The sequence below is a fragment of the Symphalangus syndactylus genome, chromosome 15 (assembly GCF_028878055.3).
Source record: "Symphalangus syndactylus isolate Jambi chromosome 15, NHGRI_mSymSyn1-v2.1_pri, whole genome shotgun sequence".
Classification (NCBI taxonomy): Eukaryota; Metazoa; Chordata; class Mammalia; order Primates; family Hylobatidae; genus Symphalangus; species Symphalangus syndactylus.
The window spans coordinates 5,749,574-5,776,050 of NC_072437.2; positions in this window are offsets into that span (position 1 = coordinate 5,749,574).

Genomic DNA, 26,477 nt, shown 5'->3' on the forward strand with positions numbered 1-26,477 from the left:
CAATATGAGGCTTTTCAATCCTTGCAACAAGTGTGTATTTTTCAGTGGTTCTAGAATTATCGGGGCTTTCGAGCTGCTTCTGATAAGAAGGCAAGGCTAGAGGACTTGTGTTGAGGTGGCATTTGCACAGGACTTTAGATAACATACATCGATGATGTAGAGAGAAGAGCGGGTGATGTTGCTGTGGATTATAGGGGAAAGGCACCTTTTGCTCCCTCTGCTGACCTCTTTGTGTATTCAGCTGTGTAGCATATTTCTTGTATAATTACATAGTAATTTCACACACTACATTAAGAAAATCTGAACAATTTTTACTAAACTCATGTTTTCTAAATATTAAGTAAATAAAACCAATATTTGGCTAGGTAACATTTATAAAAACAGGATTTCTAGATAGATGATGATAAATTTTCATCTATATCTATAGAGCTGATAAATTTTCAAAACCCTTTGAATATCACTTGTACTACAAAGTCTCGTTTCAGTTTCAGTGCCATGGCACATTGATTAATCACCACTAAAGCGGTACATGAAATATTTGGCAATATAGGTATTTGGTAATGGTGATTGATGCACAGAATACGGCACCGTTATTATGCACTGGCCTTGAGAACTTTAGTTTTCATCTTCGATCACCTGATAGAGAACAAACTAACAGCTTTTTTCTTTCACCTTGCTGGAGAATAAACTAACAACTTCAAATTATCTGATCCATCCAAAAACTTATTTCCGTGAAACTCACTGATTTATTTATTATTTCGTGGGGATCACTATGATTTGCTGTAGTAAAATATCAAATGATCGATGTTTTATACCAACATGGCAGCTCACATGGTAGGCAACAGAATGAAAACAAACAGGTTTACTACCAAGAATTATACTAGATTGCTTTTATTGACAGAAAAAGCATACAGATAATTTTATTCAGAGATTTTATGTGAATTATTTTGATAAGTGTACACATATATTTATAACTGACCTTTCTTTGTCAAGTGTGTGCCCACACACGTATTCATACTAAATCAATCTTAGAGATCTTATCCAAAGATTGAATTTCTTAAAGTGACTGTTCCAAATATGTATAATTTATGGCAAAAAAGTCACAAAATGGCAATACAAGGAGGCATAAAACTGAAGATAAAGGGGGAGATGATGGTTAAAAACACCTGTAAATGAATAATTGATTTTGATTTAAATTCTTTTTAGTTCTTAGCTGATGAAATGAATATAAATGAAATTATTATGCAAAACACCTCTATTTGTTGTATATGCATGTACATATATGTGTTACAAATACAAAACTGATAGGATATTATTTAACATATATTCACACTCATAATGTGCATATATGTACAAAATGAAAATGAGTGCTTGTTTTATATGTATGTATACATACACATATTGCATACTTTCATTTTTTAAAATTTTACTTTAAGTTCTGGGATACATGTGCTGAACATGCAGGTTTGTTACATAGGTATACTTGTGCCATGGTAATTTGCTGCACCCATCAACCCGTCATCTAGGTTTTAAGCTCCACATGCATTAGCTATTTGTCCTAATGCTCTCCCTCCCCTTTCCCCACACCCACCTACAGACCCCAGTGTGTGATGTTCCTCTCCCTGTGTCAACATGTTCTCATTGTTCAGCACCCACTTATGAGTGAGAACATGCAGTGTTTGGTTTTCTGTTCCTGTGTTAGTTTGCTGAGGATGATGGTTTCCAGCTTCATCCATATCCCCGCAAAGGACGTGAACTCATCCTTTTTTATGGCTGTGTAGTATTCCATGGTGAATATGTGCCACATTTTCTTCATCCAGTCTATCATTGATGGGCATTATGTTGGTTCCAAGTCTTTGCTATTGTAAATAGTCCCATGATAAACATATATGTACATGTGTCTTTAGAGTAGAATGATGTATAATCCTTTGGTATATACCCAGTAATGGGATTGCTGGGTCAAATGGTATTTCTGGTTTTATATCCTTGAGGAATCACCACATTGTATTCCACAATGGTTGAACTATTTTACAAGCCCACCAACAGTGGAAAAGTGTTCCTATTTCTCTGCATCTTCTCCAGCATCTGCTGTTTCCAGAATTTTTAATGATCACCATTCTAACTGGTGTGAGATGGTATGTCATTGTGGTTTTGATTTGCATTTCTCTAATGAACAGTGATAATGAGCTTTTTTCATATGTTTATTGGCCATATACATATCTTCTTTTGAGGAGTGTCTGTTCATATCCTTTGCCCACTTTTTGATGGGGTTGTTTGTTTTTTTTTTCTTGTAAATTTGTTTAAGTTCCTTCTAGATTCTGGATATTAGACCTTTGTCAGATGGATAGATTGCAAAAATTTTCTCATATTTTGTAGGTTGCCTGTTCACTCTTGTGATAGTTTATTTTACTGAGCAGAAGCTCTTTAGTTTGATTAGATTCCATCTGTCAATTTTGGCTGTTGTTTCAAGTGCTGTTGGTGATTTAGTCATGAAGTCTTTGCCCACACCTATGTCCTGAATCATATTGCCTAGGTTTTCTTCTAGGGTTTTTATAGTTTTAGGTTTTACATTTATGTTTTTAATCCACCTTGAGTTAATTCTTTTATAAGGTATAATGAAGGGGTCTAGTTTCTCTTTTCTGCATATGGCTACCCAGTTTTCCCAGCGCCATTAATTACATAGGGAATCCTTTCCCCATTGCTTGCTTTTGTCAGGTTTGTTGAAGATCAGATTGTTGTAGATGTGTGGTGTTATTTCTGAGGCCTCTATTCTGTTTCATTGGTCTATATATCTGTTTTGGTATTAGCACCATGCTGTTTTGGTTACTTTAGCTTTGTAATATAGTTTGAAGTCAGGCAGCGTCATGCCTCCAGCTTTGTTCTTTTTGCTTAGGTTAGCCTTGGCTCCACAGGCTCTTTTTTGCTTCCATATGAAATTTAACATAGTTTTTTTCTAGTTCTGTGAAGAAAGTCAATGGTAGCTTGATGGGAATAGCATTGAATCTATAAATTACTTTGGGCAATATGGCCATTTTCATGATATTGAGTCTTCCTATCCATGAGGATGGAGTGTTTCTCTATATGTTTGTGTCCTGTCATTTCCTTGAGCTCTGGTTTGTAGTTTTCTTTGAAGAGGTCCTTCACATCCCTTGTAGGTTGTATTCCTAGGTATTTTGTTTTCTTTATAGCAATTGTGAATGGGAGTTTACTAATGATTTGGCTCTCTGCTTGTCTGTTATTGGTATATAAGAATGATTGTGATTTTTGCACATTAATTTTATATCCTGAGACTTTGCCAAAGTTGCTTATCAGGTTAAGGAATTTTTGGGCTGAGGTGGTGGCGTTTTGTAAATATACAATCATGTCATCTGCAGACAGAGACAATTTGATTTCCTCTCTTCCTATTTGCATGCTTTTATTTCTTTCTCTTACTCGATTGCCCTGGCCAGAACTTCCAATACTATGTTGATAAGAGTGGGGAGAGAGGGCATCCTACTCTTGGGCCAGTTTTCAAAGGTAATGCTTCCAGCTTTTGGCCATTTAGCATGATATTAGCTATGCATTTGTCATAAATAGCTCTTATTTTTGTGAGATATGTTCCATCAATACCTAGTTTATTGAGAGTTTTTAGTATGAGGGGTGTTGAATTTTATTGAAGGCCTTTTCTGCATCTATTGAGATAATCATGTGGTTTTTGTCATTGGTTCTGTTTATGTGATGGATTATGTTTATTGATTTGCATATGTTGAACCAGCCTTTCATGCCAGGCATGAAGCCAACTTGATCGTGGTGGATAAGTTTTTGATGTGCTGCTGGATTCTCTTGCCAGTATTTTATTCAGGATTTTCGCATCGATGTTCATCAGTGATATTGGCCTGAAATTTTCTTTTTCTATTGGGTCTCCGCCAGGTTTTGGAATCAGAGTGATGCTGGCCTCATAAAATGATTTAGGGAGGAGTCTTTCTTTTTCTATTGTTCAGAATAGTTTCAGAAGGAATGGTACCAGCTCCTCTTTGTACCTCTGGTAGAACTCGGCTGTGAAGACATCTGGTCCTGGGCTTTTTTTGGTTGGTAGGCTAGTAATTACTGAGTCAATTTCAGAACTTGTTATTGGTCTATTCAGGGATTTGACTTCTTCCTGCTTTAGTCTTGGGAGGGTGTATGTGTCCAGGACTTTATCCATTTCTTCTAGATTTTCTAGTTTATTTGTGTAGAGGTGTTTACAGTATTCTCTAATAATAGTTTGTATTTCTGTGGGATCAGTGGTGATATCCCCTTTATCGTTTTTTAATGTGTCTATTTGATCTTTCTCTCTTTTCTTCCTTGTTAGTCTGGCTACCGGTCTATCTATTTTGTTAATCTTTTCAAAAAACCCACTCCTAGATTCATTGATTTTTTTTTGAAGGTTTTTTTGTGTTTCTCTCCCATTCGGTTCTGCTGTGATCTTAGTTATTTCTTGTTTTATACTAGGTTTTTAATGTGTTTTCCATTGCTTCTTTTGATTGTGATGTTAGGGTGTCTATTTTAGATCTTTCCCACTTTCTAATGTGGACATTTAATGCTGTAAATTTCCCTCTAAACACTGTTTTAACTGTATCCCAGAAATTCTGATATGTTGTGTCTTTGTTCTCATTGGTTTCAAAGAACTTATTTATTTCTGCCTTAATTTTGCTATTTACCCAGTAGTCATTCATAAGCAGGTTGTTCAGTTTCCATGTAGTTGTGCAGTTTTGAGTGAGCTTCTTAATTCTGAGTTCTAATTTGATTACACTGTGGTGTGAGAGATTGTTTGTTATGATTTTCATTCTTTTGCATTTGCTGAGGAGTGTTTTACTTCCAATTATGTGGTTGATTTTAGAATAAGTGCTATGTGGTGCTGAGAAGAATGTATATTCTGTTGATTTGGGGTGGAGAGTTCTGTAGGTATCTATTAGGTCCACTTGGACCAGAGCTGAGTTCAAGTCTGAATATCCTTGTTAATTTCCTTTCTTGTTGATCTGTCTAATATTGATAGTGGGTTGTTAAAGTTTCCCACTATTATTGTGTGGGAGTCTAAGTCTCCTTGTAGGTCTCTAGGAACTCGTTTTATGAATCCTGGTGCTCCTGTATTTGGCATATATATATATATATTTAGGATACTTAGCTCTTCTTGTTGCATTGATCCCTTTACTACTATGTAATGCCCTTCTTTGTCCTTTTTTATCCTTGTTGGTTTAAAGTCTGTTTTATTAGAGACTAGGATTGCAACTCCTGCTTTTTTTTTCTTTCTTTCCATTTGCTTGGTAAATATTCCTCCATCCCTTTATTTTGAGCCTATGTGTGACCTTGCAAGTGAGATGTGTCTCCTGAATACAGCACACCTGTGGGTATTGACTCTTTATCCAATTTGCCAGTGTATGTCTTTTAATTGGGGCATTTAGCTCATTTATATTTACCGTTAATATTGTTATGTGTGAATTTGGTCCTGTCATCATGATGTTAGCTGGTTATTCTGCACATTAGTTGAAGCAGTTTCTTCCTAGTTTCATTGGTTTATATATTTTGGTGTGTTTTTGCAGAGGCTGGTACTGGTTTTTCCTTTCCATGTTTAGTGCTTCCTTTAGGAGCTCTTGGAAGGCAGGTCTGATGGTGACTAAATCTGTCAGCATCTGCTTGTCTGTAAAGGATTTTATTTCTCATTCACTTATGAAGCTTAGTTTGGCTGGTTATGAAATTCCATATGTACATCATGGAAACGAGTGCATGTGATACACACACACACACACGCACACACATTGCATACTTTCATTTTTGTGTCCATTTCTTTTCTGATTTTATCAGCAGCCAACTAAAGAAAATAGAAAAAAAAATTGGTAATTCGATCTTTCATGTTCTGCATCTTCCAGCTTCACAACTTATAGTTTTCTATTTTTATTGTTATTGTGATCAGAATGAAAATGTATACAATAGAATCAGAATCAGGTCAGAATCAACAAAAATACTATAATGTTTGTACATGCTTTCGATGCAGTTTGTCTCTGCAAAGGGTGTGTGTGTTTCTATGCACATGTGCATGTACACAAGTGTGTAAATAAGTGTTTTATTCATGATGGAGAAAGGCTGGTCAAAATGATTCTGAATGAGATAGCACCACTACAGCAGATAATTAGGTCTCTAGCAATAAAACAAGTCATTAAACATGTTTCTAAGCATCTACTCAGTATCTGGCACAATGTTAAGTAGTGTAAATATAATCATTAGCAAAATTCAGCTTCTACCCTCAATGGTATATGTGTAGAACAAATTGGTAAAGCTGGAGTACATTTCAGGACCAAAAACAGTTTCTGTGTAGTTCCCACTTCATCAAGACCATGTTGTATACCTCTCATACACTTAAGCCATAGGGAAGCAATTATTCCATCCATCCTTTTACAGGGTAGTGGTGGGGAAGAAGAGCTGACTGTCATGCTTGAATTCACATAATTTCATAATTAAATAATTTCATGTTACATAATCTCGATAAACCTAAAATCCAATATATGATAAAGATAGTGTTTCAAATCAGTGGATAAGTGATAAACAGTTCATAAAATGGTGTTCAGATAATTGGCTATATGTATTTTATAGTTGCACAAAGGTATAATATGTCATTAATAAATATTAATTCCATAGTGGATGTCAAATACACTTTTCCAAAATATAAAGAAAAAATACCATAGACAAATATCACTTGCAACATTACGGTTAAAATTAAATATCCAAACACAGCCCTAACCAATAACAGAAAATTTAAAAAAAAATTTATGGATTGGAATTTGTTAAAATATAAAACTTTTCTTTTTCAGAGGATACAATGAATATGTGTAAAAAGCAAATATCAAATCAGCAACAAGTGCTTGCAGTTCACTTGACATATTTAAAATATGAGTAGTTCCAACAAATCATAAATAAATGATTAGTAGTCCAATAAAAAAAAGACAAAGTACATTGACAGGAAACTGTATGAAACTCATGAACACTAAATGTCTTAGATTCTCTATTGTTAAACAAAATGCAAAAACAATAGAGAACATTATGAATATGGAGTTAATATTTAACAAAATTATTTTATCCATGTTATAAGTAAATATTTACATCCAAAAACCCTTGTTTTCTCTGAAAGTTGTCACTTATGAGTCTATTTTGAAAATGTTTAAAGAATAGTAATTAATTAACTTTAATAAATAGGTACTCCTATTGAGGGAAAACAGACATTTCCATAATTTTTCTTCTGTTTCTAATCTAGTAGATGGTAGGAAAATAATGACAATTGCATATTCATACCTGGAGAATATGCATTCCATTTCTTTTAAACTTTTGCATTCTCAAAACTCTATTGATACCTCAAAGCATACCCTTTGCTGTTGAAAACAGCCTTTCAAGTATAAAGACACACACATCACTTTCCTTAAATCTTATATAAGGCAAGGGCCTAGATTCCTATCAGAAAATGTATTTCAAGAATGCTTTTTTAGTAGTTCCTGTGGCCTTATCTTATAGAGGAAGGTTTTTTTTTAAACATACACACAGTATTTGATGCACATTTTTATTGGAAAGAGCTTTTATTTCCTTAAATGTTTTGTTGTCTAAGTGTGAAAAGTATCCTGCAGTGGAATTTAGTGGCACAGATGCTTATTGTGATAGATGAGATGAACTTGCTTCCCTAAGCATGCATGGTCATGAAATGCATCTGGCTTCTGTACGTAAAAGTCAGTTATGTTCCCAAATGTGTCTCTGCATTTACACAGACGTTTAGGGGCAGACACCCTACTGTTCCCTCAAAAGGCGGCTCTGCTTAATTATGAAGTTCAAGTTAGACCAGAAGTTGGAAAATACTAAATTCCACATTGCAGACAGAGCCTGAGCAGGTGATGTCACCACTGCATTCTAAGGTGGCAAGTCCTCAGAGAAGTCACTTATCACCTTACCATGGAGAAAAATAACCGTGTCCAGAACACAAGAGGATGCTTTAAGGTAGCGTACAATCAAGTGTGCAAACCTGTGCAATACATACCAGATGAAATCCAGTTCAGAGGCTCAGGAAAACAAACAAATGAGGATATGCTTTAAAAAATAGGACTTAATATAAACAGTCGTGAGAGTAAAACTATTGCTAAGCACATAGGAAACATAAACCAGGCTTTCAGGAAGGAGTTTGGCACATGTGTGCACTGGTAGGAGGTGTAATGTGCAGAAATCCGGCCTTTTGTGGCATAGCAACTAAAGTTCCTTTTCTATTGTCCAGACAACCTTAAATATTCCTTTATGCAGTACTATTTTAAAAAGGCCATCTACTGTGCACAATGTGTTAGCATCAAGGACATGAAATTTATCTGGAATATACCAAAACTTTAATCAATAGACTAGGACCAAAGCTTTTAAAAACAGGTTTTCATAGATAAATCATTATAAGTTATTATTTCCTCGCCATAGGTAAGGCATGATAGATAACTTTACTTTTTCTCAGTCACTTAGTGTGTAGGTAGAATAATGACCCTTAGCAGGATGACCTTTTGAATGTGTTGTTAGGCAGCATGGAAGCATTATGGTTAGAGGTGGAATTAAGATTGCTAATCATCTCACCTTAAAGTGGAGCGATTATCCTGAATTATCTAGGTGGGCCCACTGTAGTCACAAAGAACCTTCAGACAGGAAGGCGGAGAGACCAGAGTGAGCAGAAGAGCTTGGGGAAACTGGAGCCGAGGCTGAAGTGATGTGCTGTGTCCAAGATGTGCAGAGGCCAAGAGCTCAGGGATACATGTGACCCCTCAAACCTGGTGAATTCTCTCCTGGAATCTCTAGACAAAATATACACTTGATGATACCTTGATTTTAGCACACTAAGACCCATTTTGGACTTCTGACCCCCAGAAGCATAAAGAAAAAAAATGTGTTGTTTTAAGCCTCTGAGTTTATGTTAATTTACTGTAACAGCAGTAAGAAACTAACACAGTAAGACGGCTTTTATTTTTATGTGATGTATAGAATTAAATTGGATATGCTAGGAAATATTGGAAATTTATTGATTTATTTTTTTGTCTGAGCTGGAGTCTGGCTCTGTCGCCCAGGCTGGAGTGCAGTGGCGCAATCTCGGCTCACTGCATGCTCTGCCTCCCGGGTTCCCGCCATTCTCCTGCCTCAGCCTCCCGAGTAGCTGGGACTACAGGCGCCGCCACCACGCCGGCTAATTTTCTGTATTTTTAGTAGAGACGGGGTTTCACCGTGGTCTCGATCTCCTGACCTCGTGATCCGCCCGCCTCGGCCTCCCAAAGTGCTGGGATTACAAGTGTGAGCCACCGCGCCCGTCCAGGAATTTATTTTCTTAATATAGTTCTTCATATTAGAATAATGAGAACCATCGAGTAATGAAGTGTTCTATTTTGTGAAGGATGATTATATAAACAGTAGGAAGGTTAAAAACCGGGCGGGACCGGCTGGGCACAATGGCTCGTTCATGTAATCCCAGCACTTTGGGAGGCCGGGGCAGGTGGATCTCTTGAGCCCAGGAGTCTCAGATCAGCCTGGGCAACATGTGAAACCCCATCTCCACAAAAATACAAAAACCAGGCAGACGTGGTGGCGGCGCCTGTGGTCCCAGCCACTCAGGAGGCTGCGGTGGAAGGATCGGAGCCCGGCAGGTGCAGGCTGCGGTGGACCGTGATTATGCCACTGCGCTCCAGTCTGGGTGACAGAGTAAGACCCTGTCTCCATTAAATAAATAGATAAATAAATATATATATAAGTAAAAGAGGAGGGTGTCTTTTGAAGGCTATTAAAGTCGTCTAAGTGTCCTCTGATTATATGAGGCTGGAATGGTGCATGGAATGTTGTGTTGAATAACCTGATACAGTCTCTGAAACTATAGAAGCATTAGTAATTTTAGCCTGAGAGTGCTATAATCTGGGATAATTTGGTCCAATACTTCCAGAGAGGGTTGAAGTTTTGAGATAGCTGGAGTTATTTCAGTTGAAGACCTGAATATGAGGCAACTGCATACTCAATTACAATTCAATTTCTACTCTTTATATAAGGTAGAAATGGGTAACATGTGGGACACTGTGTTAAAAGTAATGCAGCCATAGTGTAGTGGTAAAAGCAGATGAAAAGTACTATAATAGTCGTATAGATGAGGTACTGGAAAGAAGCAGAGTTGAAAAATTGGAGATAAATGTCAGTTTTCCGGAGCCATGGGATGAAAACCAAACCGGATTACAACAGATTCAATTCACTCAAGATGTCTAACTTGGTAATAGGTCAGAAAACTCAATTTGTCGTATTTTCTTAAAAGTACACAAAAATGTTCCTTTTGATAAAACACGTGTAGTGCACCTTCGGATTTGATTTTTCTTTATGTTCTGTAAACTGCTCACAGTAAAACAGAAAAAAAGTCTGACAAATATGATGGTCCTTAAATCTTGTAGGAGTATGATGCTTCTCCAAAGAATAGAGGTTTTCCTAGGAAGGCCCTAAGCAAGGAATCAAGTTTCCTTTTGCAAGAAATAAAATTCTCAAAAGTTCCCTGCACCTTGGAAAGGCTCTGGTTGAAATTAATAGCACAACGTTATTTATTTAAATTTTAACTTTTAAGTTCAGGGGTACAAGTGTAGGTTTGTTACAGAGGTAAGCTTATGCCATGGGATTGGTTGTACAGTTTATTTCATCACCCAGATATTAAGCCTAATATCCATTAGTTGTTTTTCCTGATCCTCATAGCAAATATTACCCCCATAAAGTTTTATGGTTACTTTTTTCTTATCTTCTGATTAATGCCATTAGATTCACCAATTGAAATTATTTTTCAGTAGTTTAATTCCCTCTAGAAGGTTTAAAAAATGTTTCCGAATTTCCTAAGTCTTCTTTCTTTGTTAGTCTTCTAAAAAGCTATATTCAATAGAATTCATGTGCTTAGGTACAGTTTCACTAAAAGCGTATCTTCAACATTTGATCTGTTTAAAAGTTCTTAAGGTGTTAAGGAACATTAGGTATCAGAGTTTATGGCATTTGATTAATCTGAATAAATCTTGGCATCAAATTGAATTCAGCAAAAGTAACAGTGATAAATCAGAGAGCAATATTTGAAATGTCTCCAGGAAACATTTTAAAACAATTTTTAAGTTCACTAATTTGAGTCATTACACTTGGCCCTAATATGGTAGATTTTAAGTGAAGCTCAGTCGAACCTGGCAGATATCATATACAAACTTTTAATAGTCCTAACAATTCCTGTACCTCATTTGGATAAAGATTATTTCCAGAGCATCAGTGCTTTGACCAGAAAGGCATTTATTATTCTGTAACACTTTTCTTGAGAAATTAGCATGATTCATCATTTGAGTACGCTCTCTCAGATAAGATTCTAATATTTGGGTGTGAATAAAACTTCAGGGCATTGAAAACAGCTGGAAGATAGACAATAGGGTGATCATCCTCTCTTGTCATTCTCTATCAAGGTCCTCTTTAATTATTGGCCTAAACAGCTATAACTTTATGGTGAAAACAAACCGCTCGGATATAGCGTTAAAGGTTGAAATAATGAATTATACATAAATCGATTTAGTTCAGTTATATTCTGTTGAATTGGGAGAACATCGAATTTTTAAATTTCTCTGCATTTCTTGAAGTTAGGAATAAAAGCTGGGGTGGGGTCTCCTGAAATAATGAGGTCTAGAATAATTTCTGTTAAATTTACTTTTTAGTAGGATAAGTCTACTAAAATCAATATGAATGGAACCTTCAATGTACCACTGAAGATAATTAATCTTTGAGAGGTTAAGTAACCATTACAAGGTAATTTACCTAATTAGCAACTAAAACAACCAAATTTTAGATTTCTTAACTTTAAGACTATTGCTCACATAGTCACGTAAAGTATATCTTCCACATAGTCACAGGCAATCACAAGCTAACACGAGCAGTTAGCACAAAATAGATGTTCCACATAGAATGCAGAACAAAAAAAGACACTTTAAAAATCCTTTTCCCTTTTCCAAATTCATATTTAAAAAGTTTCTTGTGGAATTTCCCAAATGCCAGCATGGCCACATATAATACAGATTGATACTCAGACCTCTAATGAGAAACAGTTAGAATTATGCTAAACAAGGAACATTCTATATTGATTTCACAAATTCTCCTCTTTCCACTTATAGTTTCTCATAAAATGTAACATGTTTGTCTCGTGTGGAGTCTGTATAGAAAAAGTGTGATAACTGAAGATATAGACACACAGGTGTATGTATGTCTGTGTGTTCCTGTGTATTATAGCCTTTCTTTAATGGTTTTCTCTTTATATATATATATACTTTAAGTTCTAGGACACATGTGCACAACGTGCAGGTTTGTTACATATGTATACATGTGCCATGTTGGTGTGCTGCACCCAGTAACTCATCATTTACATTAGGTATATCTCCAAATGCTGTCCCTCCCCCTCACCCCACCCCATGACAGGCCCCGGAGTGTGATGTTCCCCTTCCTGGGTCCATGTGTTCTCATTGTTCAATTCACACCTATGAGTGAGAACATGCAGCGTTTGGTTTTTTTTGTCCTTGTGATAGTTTGCTGAGAATTATGGTTTCCAGCTTCATCCATGTGTCTACAAAGGACATGAACTCATCCTTTTTTATGGCTGCATAGTATTCCATGGTGTATATGTGCCACATTTTCTTTTTTTTTCTTTTTTTTATTATACTTTAGGTTTTAGGGTACATATGCACAATGTGCAGGTTTGTTACATATGTATCCAGCCACATTTTCTTAATCCAGTCTATCATCGTTGGACGTTTGGGTTGGTTCCAAGTCTTTGCTATTGTGAATAGTGCCACAATAAACATACGTGTGCATGTGTCTTTATAGCAGCATGACTTATAATCCTTTGGGTATATATACATATATATATATAAAAACTATAGATATATATTTTGGGGACGGAGTTTCGCTCTGTCACCCAGCTGGAGTGCAGTGGCGCGATCTCGGCTCACTGCAAGCTCCGCCTCCCGGGTTCACACCATTCTCCTGCCTCAGCCTCCAGAGTAGCTGGGACTACAGGTGCCCGCCACCATGCCCGGCTAATTTTTTGCATTTTTAGTACAGACGGGGTTTCACCGTGTTAGCCAGGATGGTCTCGATCTCCTGACCTCATGATCCACCCTCCTCGGCCTCCCAAAGTGCTGGGATTACAGGCATGAACCACCGCGCCTGGTCTCTATTTAAGTTAGCTCTGTCCAGGGCAAACCAGCATTTCAAAGATACAAACTGTTTTTGCAAAAAACAGGTATACACCTATCCATAGTGCAGACATTATGTCTACTTATTTCTCTCTAAATAGATCTTTCATTTTAACAAGTACTTCACCTTCACAAAATTTAGTTGAGTCAGTGAACTCTTATCCAGATGCTATATCTTGGCCAGATTATCAAGAATTAAGCCTCACAGATAGGCTGTTTCCATTTCCTTTAACAAAGTTTATCAGTCCTGAGTTACTTCTTGATTTCTTGCCAGTGGCATATAATGATGACTCAGCCAAGTCAGTTCCCAGAGTTGGACTCTTTTTTTTCTTATACACAGGAAACTTCTTTTCCAAGAATACTTGTTCCAGTTGCTCACAATCTTCATAGTTGATGATTATAGAATGATCTATGTACTTTCAATGTACCTTCAAAAATGAGATCTGCAGCTGGATAAGACGTGTGTGTGTGTGTGTGTGTGTGTGTCTTAGTAGACTTAAACCGTTCATTGAATAAGAAGCCTAGTTGATAGTGTAAGGTGAGAGTTAGAAGAACAGGGAATTATTTGGTTTAAGGAATTGTGAAGAAATGTGCTATGCCATTAAAATTTTTCTCTACTTTTGTGTTAAATCTTAATTTTGTGCAGAATTTACTAAGCTGCAGGAAACTGTCAAAATTGACTCTTGCTAAGTTCCATATTGGTTTGTAATTATCTTAAAACAAAAGTTGGTTGATACTAAAGTGCAGTTTTTCCTCTAGCTTTCATAAATTGAGACAGGTCTTTTTCTCACCCTCCACATACCTATGGCTAGAAGCCGAGGTGGTTGTTCTTGGTTCCCGTTACAACTTCTAGACTGTTAATTTCTCCGCTCCTTGCAAATTAGACTGTTCCTTTGAAACTCAAACCCCTTGGAAATATCAGCCATGCCCCTTTGGTATTACCATCATCAACAGACCTCCCTCCTGGGCACTCTGGTCTTATTTTTTTTTTTTTTTTGAGATGGAGTCTTGCTCTGTCACCCATGCTGGAGTGTAATGGTGTGATCTCGGCTCACTGCAACCTCCTCCTCCCGGTTTCAAGTGATTCTCCTGCCTCAGGTTCCTGAGTAACTGGGATTACAGGTGCATACCACCACACCCAGCTAATTTTTGTATTTTTGGTAGAGACGGGGTTTCGCCATGTTGGCCAGGCTGGTCTCGAACTCCTGACCTCAGGTGATATGCCTGCCTCAGCCCCCCAAAGTGCTGGGATTACAGGCATGATCCACTGCACCTGGCCTCTTGCCATTTATTTAAGGCTGTAGATCTTTTGCTCAATATCATCTTCAGGCAAGTTCAGCCATCATTTTAGTGGCTCAGCTTTCACGTGAAAGGACCAGTACAAACCTCGGTTCCCCGTTTTTTGACATCTTTATTTCCATTACTTTTTTTCTTTCCTCCACTTTATTGTCATCAAATCTGAAACATTTTCTATAAGGGTATATACCACCAGGATCTAGATGCAAATATTCTGCCTCCTGGACATCACTCCTTGCCAGCTCGTTGGCCCAGATGTCCTCATTCCTACAACCCTTCATTTTCACTGAGACTCTTCTTAGGACACAGCTGCTGCTGCTCCCTCACGATCCATCCGTACTCTCTTGCTTTCAGTTTCCACGTTTTCCTCCTCAAATGCCATAGTTCATTTTTAGCATTCCCTTGCAACTACCCTGAGCTTCATTTTCCCACAATTTATTTGTTTCTGTTTCTCTTCCCAAATTTTAAATATTGATGTTTCTAAGGGTTCTGTCCTAATTGCTCTTCTTTTCTCTCCACACACATACTCTCTCTAAGCTCTAAACACTACTAAACAGCTCATAATTTCCAGTCTTAGAGTTTGGCCCAGACCTTTATTCTGGGAGTTGATGATTTACATGACAATAGCACTCGAATAATTCAGAGGTAACATGTCCTGGTTTCCCACATGTCAGTAAGTGGCACTGCCAGCCATGCTAGATGCTTATAAGTCATTTTTGGCCCTTCCTCAATATTCTGACAATATCCAATTCAACATTCATTTAAAAAATATTTTGGTTCCAAATACATCTGTAATTTCCTCCACCTCTTTTGATTTCCAATGTCCCCAGCCTAGCCAGAGCCACATATTTTCTTACCTACGCTTATTTTCTTAGGTCATCCTTAGTCAACCTACTTTAATTCTTAATCTCCTACACCCTGTTAGCTACAGAGAAACCAAAGTGATCTCTTAACATGTCTTTCAGTTTCCAACTCTCCCACTTTTCTGGTGTACTTGGACTAAGATTTATGTTCCTCATCATTACTAATGAAGACCTGTACTGTTTCACATATCCTTCTCTTTCAGCCACGTCTCACATTAGTCTTTCTCCCTTCTGTACTTCATCCAGATTCCTACTTTTCAGTTTTTCATTTCATCCAATTCACAGGTTTCTTCTACATGCCAAGATCTTGCTCATATATTAGGGTCCATGAACACTGGGGGTTTTTCCTAAAAGACGAATCTTTCTGTAGTGTATGAAAAGCTAACTCTTTTTATTCTCAGGTCTTACCTTAAATATTCTCACTTGAAAGAAGTGGTTAGAATCTGTATAATCCAAATTAATATTTCTTTTTTTCTTTTTCTTTTGAGACAGGGTCTTGCTGTGTCACCCAGGCTGGAGTGCAGTGCCACAATCTTGGCTCACTGAAACCTCTGCCTCCTGGGTTCAAGCAGTTTTCCTTTCTCAGCCTCCTGAGTAGCTGGGACTACAAGCGCACACCACTACACCCGGCTAACTTTTTTATTTTTAGTAGAGATGGGGTTTTGCCATGTTGATCAGACTGGTCTGAAACTCCTGGACTGAAGTGATCCATCCGCCTTGGCCTCCCAAAATGCTGGGATTACAGGCATAAGCCACCACGCCCGGCCCAAATTAATATATCTATATATAAAAATTATATGTATGAATCTTATATAATCTGAATTAAGATTGTATCTAATGTTCGCCCCAAAACCCTTGTTGTATATTCAGTCCCTTGCTTCACTTTGCATGTGAACACATTTTGTAATAATCTCTTCTCTTTGCTCAGTTGGGTTTCTGTGCCTGTCTTCGACTTCAGAATTGAAACCCTGGGAGTACAGGACTGTGGCTTTCTTATTCACCACTGCAGCTCCGTAACTAAGAGAGCATCTGATACATATGTGTGAAGGGAATTGGTTAAATATAGACCACTATGTCCAGTGGAGTCCACAGCCTATTCACTTCATGTAGTTTCCAAGAAACAAAGGCTTCTCAACATATATTAATGAATGAGATATGGGCCAGGATATCTGGTCTGGCTGGAGATGGCTTAACTTTGAGTTCACTTGAGAGGGTATCAGTGTGAGCAGGGATGCTTTCACTCACTTCAAGAATTGCATGGTGTTTAGGGGGAAGAATCACCCTGCTTCTCTGGAGAGACATGAGGGCTCTGTGGCTCCTGTGGGCTCTCAAACTGTTGGAAGATGGCTGCTAAACCTGAGTTTTCAGGTCTCCTAGTTATATTCATTTAAACTTATAGATGATTTGTCACTATTTTAAGTTGTTTTTCACTGAAAATTCAGTCTGAATATAGAGCCTTATTTCATTCAGAACAGAAAGAATGGGTTACGGTGAAATCTGTTTATCTATAATTTTTAAGTAAGTACAATTTTATAAACCAGTTATTCCTAACTTGAGAGGCCTGGAGGATTTATTACAATGTGTATTTCAGGGCCACATCTGCAGAAGTTTTGATACAACATTTCCTTACTAATCCCCCTGACAGCACATTTTAGCAGGCATCCTGTGTTATTGAGAAGCAGAACGTTTATGCACCACACTTTGGGAGAGAGAAGTGCATGTTATGTTACCATTTAAAGATGCCTGGTTCTTGTGGGGCAAATTGGCAAATGATTTATCTGAACTAATGGCAGAGTGGAATTTTAATATTTTAGGGTTTTCAGGAATCTTAGAGCTGTTTTCGTTTGTCTCATACATAGAGCCTGAACCTTGAAGACATTAATGAATTTGTCACAGAAATTAAATTGGGCCAAAATTTACATTTCCAACCCATGTCTGTGCTCTTCATTCTAAAGCACAATGGCCTAGAGTCATATTTTAACCTCTAACTTTTATCTTATTAAAAAATAAAATAAAATAAATAATTGTAAATACATGCATGTATTATACCTATATATACAGTTTATATACATTACAATATTAATTTGAACTACACATGACATCACTAGTAAAGGCCAGTTACAGTTTAGACTGAGATAAGCCCTGTGAGAATTTACTAAGATCAAAAAGACTCCTTTTAATAGTGACTCAGTGGCACCTACTCTAAGGACAAAGGCTCCAGTATGTATCCTAATCTAAGTTATTACTGAATGTGAGTCCTGTGATAGCTTCTAATGAAAATTTCCCATTGGAAAAAATCAATGTTAATAACTGGAACTCGAGAGCTGTAATGGGTTCTGCTGTGTTTTTCGGGCTTAGACTGTGTGCTATAATATGCTAAGAAGAGGAGTTGATGACCTGTGAGCTCTGGTCACTTCCTGATCTCATTTGATTCTTTGGTCTTTAGTTTTAAAAGGGTGATCAGAGAGGTTGCTTTATAATGGAGAAGTTGAACAAAAGGACCATCAACCTGCAGGCTCACTGGCACAGCGCAAGTTTCACCAGATAAGCATTTCAGTAAAGAGGACTATTGCCAACAGCAATACTTGCAAGGAAGCTTTGTTCCAGAGAGGATTTTTGTTTTTAAAGAAGCTGCTAGAAAAACTGACACTAGAAGCTAACTAGAGTCACTCTTTCTAGATATCAATGAAATTGTAAGTCTGAAGACATTACTTACCTAGATACAGAAATGGACTTTATTTAAGAACCAACTTTATACATATCTAATATACCTAGGCTTGTTGATCAAGTTGGCTGGCTGGGGAAGAATAAAACCATCTAGAAGATCCACATGATGAGAGAAAGCATTCGGGGAGGGCAGACAGATACTTGATGCTGGCCACAGATAGAACCCAGAGACGCTCTGTGATTGAAGTGGTTCTAATACCTAGAAGCTTCGATTTGCTCTTATAACGTGTTCTAAAGCCATTTAATTCAAGACTACCCTTCCTGGTTGGTACCTGTAGATGTAATGCATCTCCTAAGGTATTACTCTAGGCTCCATCGGACAGAACAACTACATGGAGGTAGGTGGTGGAGCCTCCGGACTCCACGACACATTTCACAGTGCTGTTTACTCCAAAACACTGGCCTAATCGAACTAATGTAGCTATTGGGTAAGACGAGAAGTAATACACGAACATTCTTAAAGTCTGTTCTCTTTTGCCTTGTGACCTTAAACATTTGAAAGACCAAGATGAACACTATTGAATAGAATTGTGTTTCCATCGTCATAACTAACCTGAAAGCCTAAGTTTTACCTCTTTCACTGCACATCCGATCTATTTTATGGGCAGAAGAGCACAATGGGCTCAGCTATCCAGGCTTTAGGAGTTATTTTAATCTTTAAAGAACAATAGACACAAGTAAAAGTACATACATAAAGTAGGTATTTTATATTTAATTTTTATTTTCATATGCATGAAAAGGGTGTTCCAAAAAAAGATTAGAGAAGTCCATGGCATGTCTTTCTGGTTAATGTTACTTTATTTTTTGGTTCATCTACCATACTACTTACAAGTTACTTGATTTTGTTCACGGAAAATTATTTTAAATGAATTGATTTTACTTTTCATCAGCACAGTTGTTGACTAATACCAAAGTTAGTTAGAAAGTTACGATTTTTGTATTTATAGAATGGCAGGGGCAGCATTTAGATAATACATCATAGTAACTTGGCATTTATGAAATATTAGTTTTCCATAAACATGAACTCAGAGAGGAAGGTTACATTTTTTTAAATTATAATAACATTTTGAAAAGCATCTGTCCTTTAAAATGTTACTAAAATATATATTGGAACTGGTGTTTTAGATGCCAGTCCTTCCTGAAGAGTGTTTTGAGATTTTTTTCAAATACTGCCTCAGTTCTATATAAAATAGAAAAAATTCTGCCTTGTAAAATGACTACTGGATGTAGGTAAGAAGAAGTTAAGGAAATATTACATAAAAATAGATTTGCAAAGGTAATTTGCTGGAGGATTATTTACACTTTGATGAGTGGATCTGGATATTTTGATACTAAGTGAAAGTGGTTCCACTGGAATTAGAAGGGAACAGAGATCTGCAAGCAGGAGTGAAAAGAATGTGTGTAAGCCGGGCACGGTGGCTCATGCCTGACCTCAGGTGAGCCGCCCACTTCAGCCTCCCAAAGTGCTGGGATGACACGCTTGTTAAGTGGTACTCTAATTAATCAGTAACTTAAACCTCAAAAGAGATTCATTATGTACACAAAATTAATCTTGTGTAATCAAGTGTATAAGTAAAATTAATTGAAGAAATCAAGAAACGCACGGTGGCTGACACCTGTAATCTCAGTGCTTTCGGAAGTCCAGGTGGGAGGATCCCTTGACTTAAGGAGGCTGAGACCAGTCAAGCAACACGGTGGGACCCATCTCTGTAAAAAAATTAGCCGGGGATGGTGGTGCGTGCCTGTAGTCCGAGCTACTTGAGAGGCCGAGGCAAAAGTATCGCTTGAGCCTAGGACTTGGAGTCTGCAGTGAGCTATGATCACACCACTGACTCCAGCCAGAGCAACAGAGGGAGACAATGAGAACACGTGGACACAGGAAGGGGAACATCACACTCTGGGGACTGTTGTGGGGTGGGGGGAGGGGGCAGGGACAGCATTAGGAGATACACCTAATGCTAAATGACGAGTTAATGGGTGCAGCACATCAACATGGCACATGGATACATATGTAACAAACCTGCACGTTGTGCACATGTACCCCAAAACTCAAAGTATAATAATAAATAAATAATAAACCACAAAACACTTGTAATTCCAAATCCAGATATATAAACCACAGGAATACTTAGATAAACACACGCTATACACACATATAGTATATATATGATAAAATATATTTGTATGTTCAACTTGGGAAAGGTTGATGATTTTAGAAACAAACTAATAATTCTATTGCCTTGTGCTCTAATGATTTTCAATATGAAGATGTATTTGGGATCAAATACATGAGGCTCCACATACAAGACATCTTTCTTTCCCCTCTTCTCAGCACCATTTTTTGGCTGATTATTGGACTACAACTGGGAGATCTAGAACTAAATTCCTGCTTAGTGTTTACTTGTTCAGAGCATAGGCTTTGAAATCGTCCTGTTTTGCCTCAGTCTCCACAGTGGTACCTACTAACCTCATGACTAGGGGATCGTGTAGCATTTCTCTAAGCCTTGTTTTCTTAGCTGTGAAGTGGTAAATTTTGGAAGTGCTTTGTTCATAGGATTTCTGTGAAAACTGAATTGGGTAAAGAATGTAAGGCATTTATCACAGTAAAATAACCTGGATTACAGTAACTTTTCCAGGAGTGTTTATTAGTACTTAAACTGTCATTGTCATCAAAATTCTGTTTTTACATATGAACTTAGAAATGTCATTGTAACCTTCTCAACTCATTTGGTCATTTAAAATGGAGAGGTTGAGTTAGGTCTTTCTTAAATTTCTCTTTAGCTCTGATACTATGAGTCTGACGTTAAGTAATGCAAAGTTGGTAATTAAATCTTCCCCTTTCGTGATGTAGGAGAAAGGCATAAAAAATTTCTGGGTGACTGGATTCCCTTGCAAGTTTATTAGAATTGTAATTACGTAGCATTTTGAATAAAGCATTCATTCTGGAAATCATTAAGTTTATTTTTCTTAACTCCGTTATTTTGTCAACTGTGGAAAAATTGGGATTTAGGAGTAACCTCTGATTTAAAATTCCACCTACTAACCATTTAAATTGTAGTCTTGTAATTTCCTAACTTTAGTCTTGAAGGTGTTTCTCATTCTTATGCGTTATTATACTGTATTATATATTTATGCAACATAAAATTTATAGTTTTAACTATTGCACATGTTTACATATGAAAGGTGTAATTTTGAACTTATCATTATTAAATTTGCTAGTTTTGCTTCACTATTCATTTTGGACACTTATCCATATTAGTACATGCAACTCAAGTTTATTCTTTTGAGCTACTGTATATCATTCAAATGTATGAATAAATAACCTTGCTTTGGTGGACATTTAAGTATTTTCATGTATCAGTATGAAAAGCAGTTTCAAAATGAACATTCAAATATACATTGTCATATATGTGTATAATATTTGTATATATGAAGGTTCCTGTGGGTCATATATCTGAAATCAAAATTACAAGTGTTTTGTACCTTCTATAATTAATTTTACTCTCAATTTTAAGTAAACAAGATTAGTTTGTGCACATGATGCATCTCTTTATTCAGTTAAAATTACTGACATAATTAGAATACCACTTAAAACTTGAGAATATTTTCAAGGGTATTTATGCAAAACTTACATAAATGTGTTGAAAAGTCCTTTTGTATATATGTAGAGATTACATGGTATGTTAAATTCATCAATTTGCCTAAATATCAAGTTATACTTAAGTAGTGTCCATACACCATGCTTTTGCTTGACTGAACTCCAATATGTATATCGGGAGTACTTTTTAACATTCATAGGTTAAGTGGCCTGTTTTGGAAAATGATATTAAAAATGGAATTCAGATGAATGCTTAAAGATTAAAAATGAATGAGCTTTCGTATTAATCATCAATATGACAACCCTAAAGGGAAGCATGATTTTCAAATGTACCTCCTTGTAGGCAGGATAATTCAGAAATGCACAGTGCGTATTAGATATGGGATTTGAGTCGTAGTGTATTTCTCTAAGAATGTAATTTATTGTACTTTCACATCCACCCCACTGAATATGCAGAGTTTAAGATGCAATGGCCAGAAGACACGAGCGTGTCACTAGAAGGATGTGGACGTGGGCTCCGGGGCTGTTGATGATGACGGTGGTGTTTTGGGGTCATCTGGGGAATGGACAAGGCCAAGGTAAGTGCAAGGATTTTCTAATTCTTTGCGAGTTGGATGCGAATTTCACTTTGTGATGAAATTATGTTTAGTGTTTGGTTTGATGTTTAAGCAATTTGTTACAATCTTCCGTCAGGTTTTTGTTACAGGGTATTGTAATATCTCTGCAGTTAAATTGAAATAGAATTAAGTGTGAGTAAATGCATCAAAATTGAAGCCATGTTTCTGAAATTGGCTTTTCTCTGTTGTAATTGATGATATGTATATATATGTGAGGTATTATGAGGCCATATATATGCGTGTGTCTCTGTTGCATTTGGTGACATGTATATATATGTGAGGTATTACGAGGCCATATAAATTCGAGTGTGTGGGTTTTGGGTGGGTGGGTGTGCCTGTGAGTTTGTGTATGTGGTATTTTACAGGAACACGTAGCATATAAAGTTGTTGTGATTTTGAAGAAAAGTTTTTGGACGTTTGTCTGTTTAGGGTTTTTATGTTTTTGGATGTTTGTCTCTTTAGGGTTTTTATGTTTAACATTTTAAAATTTCAAGAACCTATTCTTAAAGGATGTGATGTTCTTTAGAAATTAAATGAAAAATGTGACGTTTCTCGTTCTTCTGCCAAGGGTATTTAGGGGAAATTAATGAGAGAGTGGAGCTGCAAGGTTGTGGCATCCTGAAATGTCAGTTGGAGAGTAGAAAAGGGCCATAGATTTTGGAATAAGGCTTTCAATACTGATTTCATCAATAGCTGTATGGAGTGGTTTGTGCCAAATCTAGTATCTGTGAATGTATTTTGTGATAAGTATTGTATTATTTTTGGAGGTGTGTTGCCTGCTCATATACAAATTGCAATTCTGTACTTTATGTGATAAAACATCCTGACACCCCTGAAATTTTCTTTTCCTTTCGGGGCAAGTATATTCAGCATTGATTTTCTGCATTTTCAAGGCTTGAAATGAAATCTGTGAGCAGGAAGTTTACAGAGTTATTTCAAGGGACAGATATATTTCTCCAGATAAAATTGAAAGTGTGCAGTGTTATTATATAATTGTGATGAAGTTGAGCTTTGCTAGTTTGGAGTATCTAATAAAGTTTAACACTTTTTAAAAGATCCTTCAAAAAAAGCAGTTTTCTTGCCATATGTAATATTGTTCAATGAAGATTTGAAATGAAATAGATATTTTTTCAAAACCACAAATGCATCTGTGCCTTTGTATATGAACAGTTGTATATACATGTAAGCAGATAATACATTTTGTTAATTAAGATCAGCTTTGATTTTAATTTTTCTTTCCTGTCATTCAGAATTTGTATTTGCATCTAATAGAATTCTCATTTTTCTTTTGTGATAAAACTAATGTAAAATATATTCAATACACATAGTAGTTTTTTTCACCAAAGGTCTAAAACAAGAATATGTAGACAGTAGCTACGTTGGATTTCTTTGGCTATAAGAGTTGTCTATTTCTCTGGTGATGTGTAGAATTACTAAAATGCAGCATGACAACTGTTTCTCTGTAATAGTGATCCAACATGACATGTAGTATTACACAGGGTTGCTAATACCTTCCTCTGACCATCATTTCCAGTAATTGTGGCTTGTTTTAGATGAGGAATAGGTTATTAGATATTTAAAATATTTGAGAAAAATAGGTATCTTCTCTCTTATTTACCCAAACCCTTTTATTTACTCAATATTGATGGCTCAAGTATTCTATCTTTCACTAGGGACCATCATTTATTAAAAAATGGCCTGAAATCAATTCCAAGTCTAGCTGTAGTGAAGCTTCTAGTGGGAAATGCAAGTTAAGTAATTTGTTTTCTTTCTAAAAGGATAAATTAAAATAGACAATGATTCAAAGAACAAAACAACTTAATAGAAAACATAATGGAATGCTTTGATACTATGATTCAGGGAATTTTGCTTCCTTAGTGGTAGCTAGATTGAGTGAAGGAGATTGCTTAGGTATAATGAGCAAATCTTATAATTGCAAGTATAACCCAAGCTGCATATCATCATTTAGCTCAATAAGCCTCATTAAATATTAAATATTACCTTTTAACTTTTATGCAATTAAGCAGAATTTAAAAATAAAAGTTTTAAAAATTAAAGTTTTTATTACTAAGTATCTTTTAAAATACAAATCTCACAGCTCCTTATTGTCAAGAAAAGAACACATGAAAATTTATAAATAAGGTTTTCTCTCTATTAAATTTACAGTCTTGCATTAAATATTGGTTATTGGGACCCACCATGTCCATGATTATGATTAAGTATCAATGAAAGATGACTCTTGCAGCAAATATGCATGCAAATGTTTTAAGATTATTTTCACATTATTTCACATAATTTCTTAAGCATAATAGGATAAGTAAATTATAATTTCTACACAAGCTCTTCATATTTATGAATAGACCATGTTCTAAATTTTTCAATCATTGGGGAATCCCAATGTCATATTTATGAATGGACCATGTTCTAAATGTTTCAGTCATTGGGGAATCCCAATGTCATATTTATGAATGGACCATGTTCTAAAAGTTTCAGTCATTGGGGAATCCCAGTGTCGTATTTATGAATGGACCATGTTCTAAATGTTTCAGTCATTGGGGAATCCCAGTGTCGTATTTATGAGTGGACCATGTTCTAAATGTTTCAGTCATTGGGGAATCCCAGTGTCGTATTTATGAATGGACCATGTTCAAAATGTTTCAGTCACTGGGGAATCCCAGTGTCGTATTTATGAATCGACCATGTTCTAAATGTTTCAGTCATTGAGGAATCTTCCTAGAGAAACCGTGTGAGAAATTGTAGCTAAGCTCAAAAACGGAAGACAAAAATCGATTTAACGAGGAATGTAGATTAATGTCATAGTATTATCGCGACTGTGTGCAACCACTACTTATAAACAATGATATAAGAAATGCAATCTGAAATCTGAATTCTAAATAGGAATGTAGTGCCATTATCCCTCTGGGACCCTTAGGGTCAAAATAAGATAAAAGTGATGAATGGTGGGTTGGAAGTCAGTCAGTGATCCTTGTCAAATTTTTGTATCTGTCAAGAAAAGCATCTGCTTGAGGACATCCATTTTCCTACTTCTGAGTTACAGAATAATAGGTACTTATCCTGAATGTGACATTCCCTGACGTGGACTCTGTCTTTGCTGCTTAGGTGGTGTGTGCATGAGAAAGTGCTTAACATCTGAAAACGGAGACAATCCTTAGAGAAAGATATATATGAATTTTAAAAGGAAATATACCTACGATGGAAATAAAACAAATAGCATAAATATCTAGCTGTATTTGGTCTTTTTGGTAACTATTACAATATATACATTTTCAAACAACTAAGTTCAGCACTGACTTTGGGAGAATCTAGATAAAACTGAACTGACATATAATAAGCATTGGTGTAATTAATAGCAGAGCGGGCAGAACCATGGGGGTATTTCCTGAGGAAGAGGGACTATAGAGAGGCAAAAGAAAACCCAGCTCATTCTGGGGAGTGCCAGGAGCAGTTATTATATTCAGAACTGAGAACTTATTTCTAACTCACCAACCCATAGTTCTGGCTGAAGTGCAGTGGTGCAGTCATAGCTCATTCTCAGCCCCAAACTCCTGGGTTCATATGGTCCTCTCATCTCAGCCTCCTGGTAGCTATGACCACAGGTGTGCACTACTTTGTCCAGCCAGTTTATTTTATATTTTATTTTCATTTCATTTGTAAAGACTGGGTCTTGCTATGTTGCCCAGGCAGGTCACAAACTCCTATCCTCAAGCAGTCCTCTAACCTAGGCCTCCCAAAGTACTGACATTACAGGCATGAGCCATTGCATCTGGCTCAAAAATATATCTGTCCTAATGGCTTTAACAAAGAAGTGCCGTTTTGGGGATATATACAATGGTGTGCTGCTTGGGAGTGACAAAAAAATAATTATAAGAAGAATGGAACGAATATGTCAGTATGTTTTCAAAAGCAAGTTAGCCCAAGTTTTTAAACAAGCATAATTTTAGGGTTTTTGTAACTAACTTAGGGTTTAAATGTAGCAAAAATTTTAAACATTATCATGAATACACAGAAAATTTTAATCAATTTGGTTTCCATGATGAATTTACATGCTTAAATTCCTAATTTCAATTTGCTGCTAGATATGAGAAAGTTTGAGATTTTGAAGAAGCAAGTG